Raw genomic sequence first — 14135 nt, forward strand, 5'->3', positions numbered from 1 at the left:
GAATATAGTTGATTAACAATGCTGTGTTTCAGGTGTACAGCAAAATGATTCAGTCATACATATACATGTATCTATTCTTTTTCAAATTCTTTTCCCATTTAGGTTGTTATATAATATTGAGCAGAGTTCCCTGTACTATACAGTAGGTCCTTGTTGGTTATCCATTTTATTTATTTTTTATTTTTTTACTTTATTTTTGGCTGCATTGGGTCTTCATTGTGGTGCACAGTCTTCTCACTGCGGTGGCTTCTCTTGTTGCAGAGCACGGGCTCTAGGCGTGGGCTTCAGTAGTTGTGGCACATGGGCTCAGTAGTTGTGGCTCGCAGATTCAGTAGCTGTGGTGCATGGGCTTAGTTACTCCGCAGCATGTGGGATCTCCCCAGACCAGGAATCAAACCCGTGTCCCCTGCATTGGCAGGCAGATTCTTAACCACTGAGCCACCAGGGAAGTCCCTGGTTATCCATTTTAAAAATAGCAGTGTGTACATGTCAATCCCATACTCCCTAACTATCCCTCCCCTCACCCCCCTCCCCTCCCCCGCCACCATAACCATAAGTTCATTCTCTAAGTCTGTGAGTCTGTTTCTGTTTTGTAAATAAGTTCATTTGTATCATTTTTTTTAGATTCCGTATATAAGCACTATCATACGATATTTCACTTTCTCTGTCTGACTAATTTCACTTAGTATGATAATCTCTAGTTCCATCCATGTTGCTGCAAATGGCATTATTTCATTCTTTTTAATAGCTGAGTAATATTCCATTGTATATAGGTACCACATCTTCTTTATCCATTCCTCTGTCGATGGACATTTAGGTTGCTTCCATGTCTTGGCTATTATAAACAGTGCTGCAATGAATATTGGGGTGCATGTATCCTTTTGGACCACGTTTTACCACCTTTTAACATACTTTATGTCTCGGGAGGTTTTAATATTTATTTATTTACTTTGGCTATACCGGGTCTTAGTTGTGACATGTGGGATCTAGTTCCCTGACCAATCTAGTTCCCCTGCACTGGGGGCATGGAGTCTTAACCACTGGACCACCAGGGAAGTCTCTATGTCTCGTGTTTATTATCCACCACCCTCCACTCGAATTGAAACCCCTTGAGGATGGGAACTTTGTTTATTCACTCCTGTAGCTCAGACATCGAGAAAGTACCTGGCCCATAGTAGGTACACAGTACATATTATTGAAGGAACGGATAAATGAACAAATGAATGACTTGCTTTACAATATCTGACTTATGGAAATTTTGGAATATCTCAGTGTTGACTTTTTAATAGGTTTTGATTTTCTTCTTCCTCCCTATTGTTTCCTGTTTGAGTTCAAATCCCATCCTTGGTCCTCTAGAATTCTCTCCACCCACAGGCATACAGCCCCCATGCTCCAACCTTCTTTATTTTTTGTTGTTTTTTTTTTAGAAACTGTTTATTTTCCGTCAACCTACTTCCATTTTAAGAGTTTGTGGAAGAGCAGCTTAAGACCACTCAGTGGTTGTTCCTACCCATTCAGTGGCCTGAGCAGTGGGAGCTGCAGACCAGTCTTCAGTGGCAGGCTGAGCACTCCAGTCAGTGGGGAACTGCTGAATGGGCACACAGGGCACCTGCACACCTTCGGACCAGTCCGCCACCTCAGGCTGAGTAGCAGTGAACTCAGGAGCTGGAGCAGTCCATTCACCCTGAAAGTCCTCCTTGGTCACAGCTTTCTCAGCTGCCGCCTGCTCTTCCTTTTCAGTCTCTTCAGGATCTCTGTAGAAGTAGAGATCACGCATGACCTCCCATGGATGTTCACGGGAGATGGTGCCACGCATGCGCAGAACTTCCTGGGCAAGCATCCACCACATCAGACCCACTGAGTGAGCTCCCTTTTTAGGATCGTACAGCAGGATACACCAAGTTAGTCTGAAAACAGAAAGGCCAAACAATTCCTGAGAGGTCCAAGATTAAGAAATCATGGAGAAAAGCAGAAGAAAACACAGGTCATCTTTAAAATGTTTTCATCTCTCCTTAAAGCTTTCGTACATTAAAATCATACATTTGTAGCAAGTATTACTATCAAACTCCACTCATTGGGCCAGAGACCCTTGTGGTGTTAGCGAAAAACTTGCCCCTCATGTAGAACACTACCTACACTTGTGAGTTCATCGGCCAGTGGCTGTATTTTTACTAAACCTGAATCTCATGGAATAGTACCAACACCTGGGCCTTTCTGGGGGCATGACAGCTCTGTAGGTTTCATATAAACAGAGACCGGGGTTTCTCAACCTCTGCACAGTTGGGTCCAGATCCTTCTTTGCAGTGGGGGCCGTCCTGCGCATTATAGGAAGTTCACAAGCATCCCTGGCCTCCACCCACTAGATGGCAGTAGCCCCCTCTGACCCCATTCACGACAATTAAAAATGTCTCCAGCTTTATCAAACTCTCCAAGGAGAAAAGGCACCCCAGGTCAAGAATCACTGGGTTAAATGTTCCTCGCAGATTACCAAACCCACAATCCAATAAACTTCCCAGATAGTGCTCTTCGGGTTCATTGTTAAGCTAGCACCATTTTCTTTTTATCCATGTGAGACAAAATCCAAGTGCACACTAGAGCCAAAAAGTCCCCAGCCATACCCAGAGGTGAGCACACCACCACTTCCACAACTTTCGCACCCAAATGGCATTAATTAGGAGGAAACATCAGATAAAGCCAGACTGAGGGGCATTCTACAAAGTACTCAACCTGTGCTGTTGAAAAGGATCAGGGTCATGCACAGCGTGGTGACAAAAGTTAACAATACTGTATCATATATTTGAAAATAAGATCTAAGGGAGTAGAGTGGATATATGTATACATAGGACTGATCACTTTACTGTACAGCAAGAAACTAGCACAACATTGTAAAGCAACCATACTCCAATAAAAATTAATTTTAAAAAAAAGAGCTTATGGGGCTTGCCTGGTGGCGCAGTGGTTGAGAGTCCGCCTGCCGATGCAGGGGACACGGGTACGTGCCCCGGTCCGGGAAGATCCCACATGCCGCGAAGCGGCTGGGCCCGTAAGCCATGGCCGCTGAGCCTGCGCGTCCGGAGCCTGTGCTCTGCAATGGGAGAGGCCACAACAGTGAGAGGCCCGCGTACCGGAAAAAAAAAAAAAGAGCTTATGTCCCTGGTAATGGTCTGTCCTATTGATAACCTGGGACCACTATCAGTGTTAACATAGATTAAAATATTCTATTGAAATTCTTGATTTTATTTGTCATTTAACAATTGAGGGATTTACTACTTGCAAGGCACTGTGATGGGGTATGGGGAATGATTATAATATTTGCTGAGCACACACTGTATGCCAGACACTAGACAAAGCCTTTTCTGTGGGTTATTTTGTTCAATCCTTACAATAATCTTGTGAGGTAGCAGCTGTCCCACCTCTCCTCACTACATATTACAAATAGAGAAAATGAGATGCGAAGAAGTTAAAGCTAATTTTTTTTTAATTTTAAGTAAAAAAAAAAAAAAATCTTAGGGAGCAGATCTGAAAAGTTGTCTTCACAATAAAAAGATTTTTGAACTATGTGCAATGATAAATGTTAACTAAACTTACTATGGTAATCATTTCACGATACATACATATGTCAATAAACAAGGACCTACTGTCTAACACAGGGAACTATACTCAATATTTTGTAACAACCCATAAGGGAAAAGAATCTGAAAAATACACATATATGTGTGTATACATAAATATGTATATATGTATAACTGAATCACTATGCTGTATACCTGAAACTAACATGACATTGTAAATCAACTACACTTCAAAAGAATAAAAAATATATATATATACATATATCAAATCATCATGTTGTACACCTGAAACTTATACAATGTTATATGTCAATGAAACTGTGAAAAATAATACATGTGTAAATGTATATACATATAAAGACAGACACATAGGGAGATGAAAATAACATGGAAAATGTTAATAATTGGAGAGTCTAGGTGAAGTGTTTGTGGATGTTCATTGTACTGTTCTTGTCATTTTTCTATAGGTTTGAACATTTTCAAAATAAAATGTTAGAAGAACAAGTTACCTAGTCTATTGCCAAAATTTTAATTAATTCAAGTATGGAATCTGGGTATCAAAATGCCCCCCAAGTTAGAGTTTAATAAAGGATATAGAGGAAGAATATTGGAGATTTTCAGAAAATACTTGGTTATCGATACACATTCGCCATGAATGATCTACATTTTCCAATCTCTACCCACAAGCAAATTGTGTTGTCCAGATTAAAGAGCCATTTTTCTCCTCTGAAAGTAGGAATGCTTTCAAGATTTGCATAAACCATTTCAGGGCCAGGGAACCTTAGGATAGATGCGAATCTTGGAATGTGGGTTGTTAGAATATTTTGAAGCTGGTGAGAAAAAAAAGACAGAATATCTGCAAGACAAAATAGGCATCTGCAACTCCCGGTCAACACAAAGATAAGTAGAAACGTCTCTGCCCTTGTGGGAACAGATTGAGTGGAAGGAGTTGATGGGTGTGAAGGCGATGCTGTCAAAATCCCGAAATAAAGATGTTCAAAACGCCCTTTCACAGCATGTCAGACAAATGCCGCGTGGGGACCTCGACATCCCACAGTGATGGAATGTCAAGCAGAGATTTTGAGAAAATGAGAGAGTGCGGAAGCAATGCATGAAAACATACCCTTTTCCTCTCTTTCCAAATCTGGGTCAAAGTGCCCAGCTGTGGAACCAGGACAGTTTCTCTGCTGTCTGGGAAGCAACACCACCTTATCCAAGTCTATCAGGGTGCCAGAATAGTTGGGCTTCCTATTATTAATTGATTTGTTTGATATACATTCACGGAGTGCTTACGTTCTAGGTGCTATGCTAAGCTTCGGAAAACACAGAGGATTCTGCCAGTTCCTGCCCTTGGAAGCTTGTAGTACAGTGAGGAGTACAAGAGAAGTAGTAACAAGAGTAAATAGTAACAAAGAGAAGTAGTAACGAGTGTGGTAGATTGAATTACTGGTCCCATTTCTTTACCCCTCCCCAAACCATACCCCGCACCATGGGACTTTACTGTCATTCTCACGAGAGATAGAATCCCTGCCCCTTGTGTTTTAAAATAGTGCATTTTAGGGGGAATTCCCTGGCCGTTCAGTGGTTAGGACCCCGTGCTTTCACTGCCATGGTCCGAGGTTTGATCCCTGGTCGGGGAACTAAGATCCCGCAAGCTGCCCAGTGAGGCAAAATAAATAAAATAAAACAATAAAATAAAAATGTATTTTAGAAAGCTTGACTTAGAGTAAGACCAATAGATCAGGAGATGATTTCCATTGAAAAGATAGTGTATTACTCCAAGTTCCCATAAGGAGGGGTTCATGACAAGCCATGTGAGGCCACACGTGGATGCACCACGGTCAGCCAGAGGAAGAGGGAAGGGGGAAGTGTGGGTAGGAGACTTTATTGTGTTTCCCTTAGGAGGAAACAGGTGAGGCTGGGTACACAGACTTGGGATTGGCTAGTTTGAGTACTTTCAGCGGTCTCTGGGCATAGATGCTGTCCCTAGTTGTCCAATACCTGGACTTGAGTTGATTAGGTCAGGTGGATAGTGGCCCTGAGTGCAAGAGCCCAATAAAAGAGGTGGTTGGAGTGTGAACTCAGGATTGCCCGGTTTGCACGTGAAAGGTACCTTCATAGGCAAGTTGTTTATTATCTCTAGGAAATGACTAACCCTAGGAGGGGCAGTATCTGCAGGGTCAGCAAGACCCCAGATGTCAAAGCATCAGAATACAGAAAAAAAAAAAAAAAAGAAGACATAGTTAATACACGTTGATACTCGGTCATATGCCCCACTTTGGTCAATGGAATGTAGTGGAAGAATCACTATGACCTTTACAAGCCTAGACCTCAAAAGACCTCATGTGTTTCCACTTGCCCTCTTGTCTCTGTCGTTACCAGGCAGAGAGCTTCCCCCTGGGAACAGCTACTTCTTTGGCTGAGGCCCCAGAATAAACACATACAGAGTAGAAGTGGACCTGGATGCAATCTGCAGAGAAGCTCGTGCATGAATCCAGGCGGGCCGGCTGATCCTCACATGTCTCAGCCAAGTCCCAGTCAACCCTCAGACGTGGAGGCAAGATTAAAAGATAGTTACTTTTGGAACATTCACCAGAGTAGCCCATATGCTAGGCTGGAAAGCAAGTCTCAATACATTTTGAAAGACTGAAATCATACAGAGTATGACCACAGTGGAATTAAACTGGAAATCAACAACAGAAAGATAACTAGAAAAGTCCCAAGTGTTTGGACATGTAACCACATAGCTCTAAATAACCTATAGATCAAAGGAAAAAATCACAGTGGAAATTAGAAAATATTTTTAACTGGATGAAAATGTATCATGTAAAAAGTTGTGGAATGCTGCTAAAGAAGTGATTAGAGAGAAATTAGCTTTGAATGCCTATATTTCAAAAGAAGAACGTTTAAAACATCGTCATTTCAAGATACTGAGTATTGGGGGGTTCTTTTCTCATGCAGCAATAGGTGACTACTACAATAACTAGCATCCACAGTGTATACTAAATATCTTATAGGGACTTCCCTGGTGGTCCAGTGGCTAAGACTTTTTGCTCTCAATGCAGGGGGCCTGGGTTTGATCCCTGGTCAGAGAAATAGATCCCACATGTTGCAACTAAGAGTTCACATGCTGCAACTAAAGATCCCACATGTTGCAACTAAAAGATCCCACATGCTGCAAGTAAAAGATCCGCATGCTACAACTAAAGATCCTACATGCCACAACTAAAAGACCCTGCAGGCCGCAACTAAAGATCCCACATGCTGCAATGAAGATCCCATGTGCCGCAACCCAGACCCAGCCCAGCCAAATAAATTAATTAAATAAATAAATATTTTTAAATAAATACCTTATAAATAATATATCCATATTTTTATATTATATCTAAACATATTTATATATTTATATAAATTTATTAAAACCTTATAAGTGTAATAGGAGGAAGATACTATTATTTTCTCCTTTTTTAGATGTATGTAAGCAGAGTCACAGAGTTTATGTAAATAGCTAATAAGAAACAAAAGCAGGATTCCAATTCAGGCAGACTGACTCTGGAGTCTAGGTTCTTAGCCACTTTGCTGTACTGCCCTTAGAGGAGAAAGCTAATTATTACAACATTGTGATAAGTACTATTAATTCACAGAGGTGGGAGGGGCCTAACTCAAAGGATAAGAAAAAAACTTCTGGAAAGAAGTGATGCTTGAACTGAGCATTGAGTACAAAAGGAATTACATAGATGACTAAGAGACAGTCAAGACTGATGGAAAAGTTGTGTAAAGGCCCACAGCCATGAAGAACACAGCACAGATTTGGCTGTGGCTTGCCCTTAGGGTAGGCATGAGTGGCAGCAGGAAGTGAAGTTGAAGAGCTAATCCAGACCCAATCAAGAAAGGTCTTGCAGGGCTTCCCTGGTGGCGCAGTGGTTGGGGGTCCGCCTGCCGATGCAGGAGACGCAGGTTCGTGCCCCGGTCCGGGAAGATCCCACATGCCGCGGAGGGGCTGGGCCCGTGAGCCATGGTCGCTGAGCCTGCGCATCCGGAGCCTGTGCTCCGCAGCGGGAGAGGCCACAACAGGGAGAGGCCCACGTACCACAAAAAAAAAAAAAGAAAGAAAGGTCTTGCTAAGAGATGAATGGATACAGAAAATGTGATATATATATATCACATATATGTATATACATACACACACAATAGAATATTACTCAGCCATAAAAAAGAAGGAAATAATGCCATTTGCAGCAACATGGATGGAACTAGAGATTATCATACTAAGTGAAATAAGTCAGAAAGAGAAAGACAAATATCATATGATATCACTTATACATGGAATCTTAAAGAAATGATACAAATGAACTTATTTACAAAACAGAAGTGCAGCATGGTCAAAAGAAAACAACAACAACAACAAGACAGTATTCGGGACTTCCCTCATGGCACAGTGGTTAAGAATCTGACTGCCAGGCTTCCCTGGTGGCGCAGTGGTTGGGAGTCCGCCTGCCGATGCAGGGGACACGGGTTCGTGCCCCGGTCCGGGAAGATCCCACATGTCGCAGAGCCGCTGGGCCCGTGAGCCAGCCAATGCAGGGGACACGTGTTTGATCCCTGGTCTGGGAAGATCCTACATGCCGCAGAGCAACTAAGCCTGTGTGCCACAACTACTGAAGCCCACGTGCCCTAGAGCCCACACACCACAACTACTGAGCCCGCATGCTGCAACGACTGAAGCCCGCATGCTTAGAGCCCATGCTCTGCAACAAGAGAAGCCACCACAATAAGAAGCCCACGCACGGCAACGAAGAGTAGCCCCTGATTGCTGCAACTAGAGAGAAAGCCTGCGCCCAGCAATGAAGACCCAACACAGCCAAAAAAACAAAAAGCAAAAAACAAACAAACAAAAACAGAAGTAAACACAGACATAGAAAACAAACGAATGGTTACCAAAGTGGAAAGGTCAGGGGAGGGGATAAATTGGGAATTTGGGATTAACAGATACACACTACTATATATAAAATAGAGGGACTTCCGTGGTGGCACATTGGTTAAGAATCCATCTGCCAGTCCAGGGGACACAGGTTTGAGCCCTGGTCCGGGAAGATCCCACAAGCTACAGAGCAACTAAGCCCATGAGCCACAACTACTGAGTCCACGTGCCACAACTACTGAAGCCCGTGTGCCTAGAGCCTGTGCTCCACAACAAGAGAAGCCACAACAATGAGAAGCCCACAGACCGCAACGAAGAGTAACCCCCACTCGCCACAACTAGAGAAAGCCCATGCGCAGCAACAAAGACCCAACGCAGCCATAAATAAATTTATTTTATTTTTTAATTGTTTTTTAAAAATTTATAAGGTTTAACCTTATTTCTGGATGTACCTGTGGGAGGGGGGAGGGGGAGGAGGGAAGAGGAAGGGAGCAGAGGGTTGGGGGGAGGGGAGGGAGGGAGGGGGAGGGGAGGAAAGCTCTTCAAATATATATAGATATAGATGTATGTAGCTATATAGAGAAAGAAATGGAGATGGAGGTAGATAGAGAAATAGATACATAGATAGCTACATAGTTAGATAACTAGATACACAGATAGATACATAGATAAATATTGGGTTGGCCAAAAATTTCCTTTGGTTTTTAAGTAAAAATAAGTCACCAAGAACTTTATTGAACAATGTATTCACCATTTTGTTCCACTACCTTCTGCCAATTTTCAGACAACTTCAAAATTCCATCTTCCCAGAACTTTTTATCTTTTTGAGCAAAGAACTGTTCCAGGTGCCTTTTATAGTCTTCCAGGGAATTGAAATTTTTTCCATTAAGAGAATTTTATAAAGACTGAAATAAATGGAAACAGATACACGGATAGACAGACAGATACATAGATAGATGACAGACAGAAGTTCTATTGGTTCTGTTTCACTGGAGAACCCTAATACGAAGCCTATCCTAATACAGGATGACCTCAACTTAACTAATTACATTGCAAAGACTTTATTTCCAAATAAAGTCACATTCTGAGGTTCCAGGTGGACATAACTTTTGAGGGGACACTACTCAACCCTGCACAAATAGTAAATTGAAAACCCAAGGCAGACACTTTTTTGCCCCATGTCCCATGCCCTTAGCCCACCTCTGATTTCAACACAGAAGCGGCGTAAGTTCTGTGCATCCACAATGCCTCCCACCTCAAGTACACTCCATGATAACTCCTTTTGCTGCCTCAGAGATTTTCTTAAGCTACAGAAGTCTCCTCTGAGTGCAGGTGCAGCCCAGGAGTACAGGGGAGATCAAGCCCACAGGAGGAAACTCTGAGCCCATGGAGAAACGGAGTCAGTGGATGAATGTCCCAAACTCCCTCCTACACAGGGCCCATATTGAGGTGTATTCTTCACCATGTGCCCGCAGGGATAACCAGCTCAACAATGCAGCCTTTATTGGGGTTCCCTTCTTACTTGTCTCCCTCTCCCAGCTTCTCTGCTACTACTTCCTGAAGCCACTTTCCAAATAAACTATCAGAAAAACAAAACTAAGACACAATGGCAGAGAACACGTTTAAAAACAAAGAGTGGTCATGATGTCAAATGCTACAGACAGACCACAAATTATGGTCACATTGAGACGAAAAAAAGAAGAATTGGGATTTGGGGGAAAGAAAGCCATTTCAAATCACTAACTCATCCCAGGGCAAAAGGAGAAGTGTTTGGTTCTATTCTGAAAATAGTTAATTAAAAGTTATAGAGAAAGTAAATAAATATGTTTCCCTCTATCTCTACCTGTCTTATTTCTCTTCTTCCAACTTGTGGGTAAAGGTATTGGAGATATTCAGAAGAGCAGAGTTGCTAAGAAGACATGAAAAAACTTGGAAAACCCTCCTGGTATGAGTTCATTCCTAGGGACCGACCCATAACACCTGTGCTCATTCTAAGAGCGGGAAGAAAAATACAATTTCTCATCTTAAAACTCCAGGTACATTATGCTAAGCAAAATAAGACAGACACAAAAGAACAAATGTTGCCTGATTCCACTTATATGAGGTGCCTAGAATAGTCAAGTTCATAGAGACAGAAAAGAAAGTGGTGGCCGCCAGGGGCTGAGGGGAGGGGAAATAGGAAGTTACTGTTTCTTGAGTACAGGGCTTCAGTTTGGGAGGATGAAAGCGTTCTGGAGATAGAGAGCGGTGACAGGTGCACGTGATGGTGGTGATGGGGATGGAGTGTACTTAATGTCACTGAACTGTATACTAAAAACGGCTTAAATGATATAGTTTATGTTATGCCTATTTTGCCACAATTTTTTTAATCCAGGGAGGCGATAATAATTGTTTCAGGGAAGAACCATCATTAGATACTAAAATTAGTGGTCAAAAGTTTGCTGAGAAATAGGATATTTGCAGAATCTCAAAGCATTCCCCCCACAAGACAGTGTTTCATTCCTTTTTATGGCTGAATAATTTTCTATTGTGTGGATACACAACGTTCATCTATTTACCCATTGATAGATATTTGGGTAGTTCCCTCCCTTCGGCAGTTATGAATAATGCTGCTATGAACATTTGTGTACAAGTTTTTGCTTCCAAAGTACCTCCTTCCAGTTCCTTGGGGTGTATACCTAGGAATGGAATTTCTTCCGCTATTTTGGCCACTTATTTTGTAAGGCTGACATTCTTTCCAAATGTTAGAAAAAAATAAATAATCAAAATCCAGGTAGGATTTGTGAATAAAGTCACATTCGTGGAGCAAATTAGACGGAAAGGGTAAATAAAAGAACTCTTTCGGAGACAACGTCTAATATCTGGGTACGGCGACAGATTTCCTGTACCCTCCTGTGGGTGTCATGCGCCAGAATGGGTAATGCAGTTCGAAGCCCAACTGGTGAGAACCACAGGGACTCCAAGCCTTTCAGACACATGCGATCTGAAGCATCCGCCAGCCGAGTTCCAGGCAGCAGTGAGGCGAGCAAGTTGGAAGGACATAGCAGGAGAGAGTGCAAACGAAAAGCTGGATGAAGCGACTTACGACACAGTGTCCTTTACACCAATGATTTTGAGAGCCTCCGAGAAGCTGGAAATGTCCTACCTCTGGAAGCTAGTCGTGGTGACTTGGGTGTATACACATGTAAAAATTCATCGAGCTGTATGCTTAAGATTTATCCATTTATGGATCTAAGTTTTAGCACCAGCAAGCCTTTCCTACCACTGCAACTGTTCCCACCCCCAGCTAGCTGCTCTTCTTCGGTTTCCAAGACTCTCTGTCCACACTTTAAATTTGCCATAATTATATATACCAAGGGTTGATGAGCCTTTTTTCTTAAAGGACCAGGAAGTAAATATTTTCAGCTTTTCTGGTCAAATGGTCTCTTTCGAAATGACTCAGCTCTGCCCTTGTAGCATGAAAGTAACCATAGACAATAGGTAAACAAATGGGCATGTCTGTGTTCCAATAAAACTTTACTTACAAACACAGGTGGAGGGCCAGATTTGGCCCTGGGGCCATAGTTTGGCAGCCTCTGATACTTACCATGCCTGAATTGCTTCACCTCCTCTATCAAGTGTAACTACCTTGAGGCAAGGGCAAGTTTTTCCATCCCTGTAGCTTCACCATCTGGTCCAGCACCTGACACAAAATAAATGATTGTCCACAAACAAATCAGTGAGTGATTTAATTGATTGTTTACTCAGCTTGTACCTAAATGAGAAGTGGGGAAAAAGCAAAGTGGAGTAATATAAGGGCATGACAGAGGGTGCAGCCCCACACAAGGCATAAAAAAACCTTCCAAGTAACCCCAATATTATGGGGGTTCTGGCTATTACATTCAATTCATGATTACTGAGTACAGAATTTCCTTTAGAGTGATGAAAATATTCTGGAATTAGATAGAGGTGATGGTTGTGTTACCCAAAAACTGAGTTTGCCTCTTGGTACGATATTAGGCCAAAAGGCACAACAAAGCCAAAGATGGGAAGAAGGAAGGATTGATTACCTGCAGCAAGTAAGGGGAACACTGGGGATATTTCCCAAAGCAGTGTCTTCCCAAACAGCGATATTGGGGAGGTTTTAAACTAAGGGTACGAGCATATTCATGAAGGGGCTTGAGCAGAGGAGAGCTCAGCATAGAATTGGAGCAAAGGTCGACAGAGTCCAAGCTTTAGTTGCCTGAGTCGCGAGGGTCAACATCATCATGCCATCCTCCACCTGGGTGGGAGCCTTAGTTCCTGCAGAACTCAAAGACACGTATCAGGTTTTTGTGGGGGTTTTGCGGTACACGGGCCTCTCACTGTTGTGGCCTCTCCCGTTGCGGAGCACAGGCTCCGGACGCGCAGGCTCAGCGGCCACGGCTCACGGGCCCAGCCGCTCCGCGGCATGTGGGATCTTCCCGGACCGGGGCACGAACCCGTGTCCCCTGCATCGGTAGGTGGACCCTCAACCACTGCGCCACCAGGGAAGCCCTCAGGTTTTTATGTATACCCTCGAGGAGGAACTAGGACTCTGTTCTATCACCAAACTATTGTTTCTTGACTGCTTTTCCTGTGTTCCTGCATTCCCTCACTTCCCTGAAGATCATTGATTCCTGAGACGTGTTCAAGGGCAAGCACTGCATCCAGGTTTAGATCACAAAATGGCTTAGGCCGGAAATGGCTTCACTTATGTCAAGAAAGCCAGTCCTGGGCACTTCCCTGGTGGTCCAATGGTTAAGACTCTGCACTCCCAATGCAGGGGGCCCGGGTTTGATCCCTGGCAAGGAACTGGATCCCACATGCCACAACTAAAGATCCCGCAAGCCACAATTAAGAACTGGCGCAGCCAAATAAATAAATACTAAAAAAAAAAAAAAAAAAGCCATGCCTGGGACTTTCCAGGAGGTCCAGTAGTTAAGACTCCGCATTTCCAATGCAGTGGGCGCAGGTTCGATCCCTGGTTGAGGAACTAAGATCCCACATACCGGGAGGCGTAACCAAGAAAGAAAAGAAAAGAAAGCCATGTCTGGTTCTCTTTCTCTGGGGACCCCTACCTTATCTGCCTACAGTTGCACAACCCTGTGAATGTACTAAACGCCACTGAATTCTTCATATCGAAATGGTTAACTTTATGTTTTGTGAACTTCGCTTCAATTTTTTAAAGCAAAAAAAGAAGGGATATACAAATGTGAAAACTTTGCTAAAAGGAAAAACAAAGGCTCCCTCTGGCTGCTGTATGGAGAATAGACTCACTACAAGGCAGGAGCAGAAGCTGACGTTACCTAAGTCCTCCAGCTTCAGTCATGTTACTTTTGTTGGTTTCTGAAATATTTCTTGAGAGACACAGAATGTTTGGTCTCAGTGCTACTGGAACTGCTTAGCTTCTTGGTCTTAGGAAATGCCAAGAAATGAAGGTGCTGCCACTGGGTAAGCTGGTGGAGTCCACAGTTTGACAGTCTCGGACAGATACTGCCCCAGAGTTGGCATCTTGTAGTAGTAGCTAACACCCTTGTTTGTTTTTTTGTTTTTTGCTTTTTTTGGCTGTACGGGCCTCTCACCCGTCGCGGCCTCTCCCGCCGCAGAGCACAGGCTCCGGACGCGCAGGCTCAGCGGCCACG

General features: G+C 43.2%; 1 long non-coding RNA gene and 1 pseudogene across 1 annotated transcript in view; both read right to left on the reverse strand.

Annotated features, from left to right (window-relative positions):
* The window catches only part of LOC137222382 (uncharacterized), a 53748-nt gene that overhangs the window by 33381 nt on the left and 6232 nt on the right, over positions 1–14135 (reverse strand). Inside the window, exon 2 of the long non-coding RNA XR_010942426.1 lies at positions 12121–12175. This is a non-coding gene — a long non-coding RNA (uncharacterized lncRNA). The remainder of the gene's footprint in view (positions 1–12120; positions 12176–14135) is intronic.
* On the reverse strand, positions 2041–2201 carry LOC137222864 (small nucleolar RNA SNORA62/SNORA6 family; annotated as a pseudogene).

Source organism: Pseudorca crassidens, chromosome 3 (genome assembly GCF_039906515.1).
Source record: "Pseudorca crassidens isolate mPseCra1 chromosome 3, mPseCra1.hap1, whole genome shotgun sequence".
In the NCBI taxonomy this organism is placed as follows: domain Eukaryota; kingdom Metazoa; phylum Chordata; class Mammalia; order Artiodactyla; family Delphinidae; genus Pseudorca; species Pseudorca crassidens.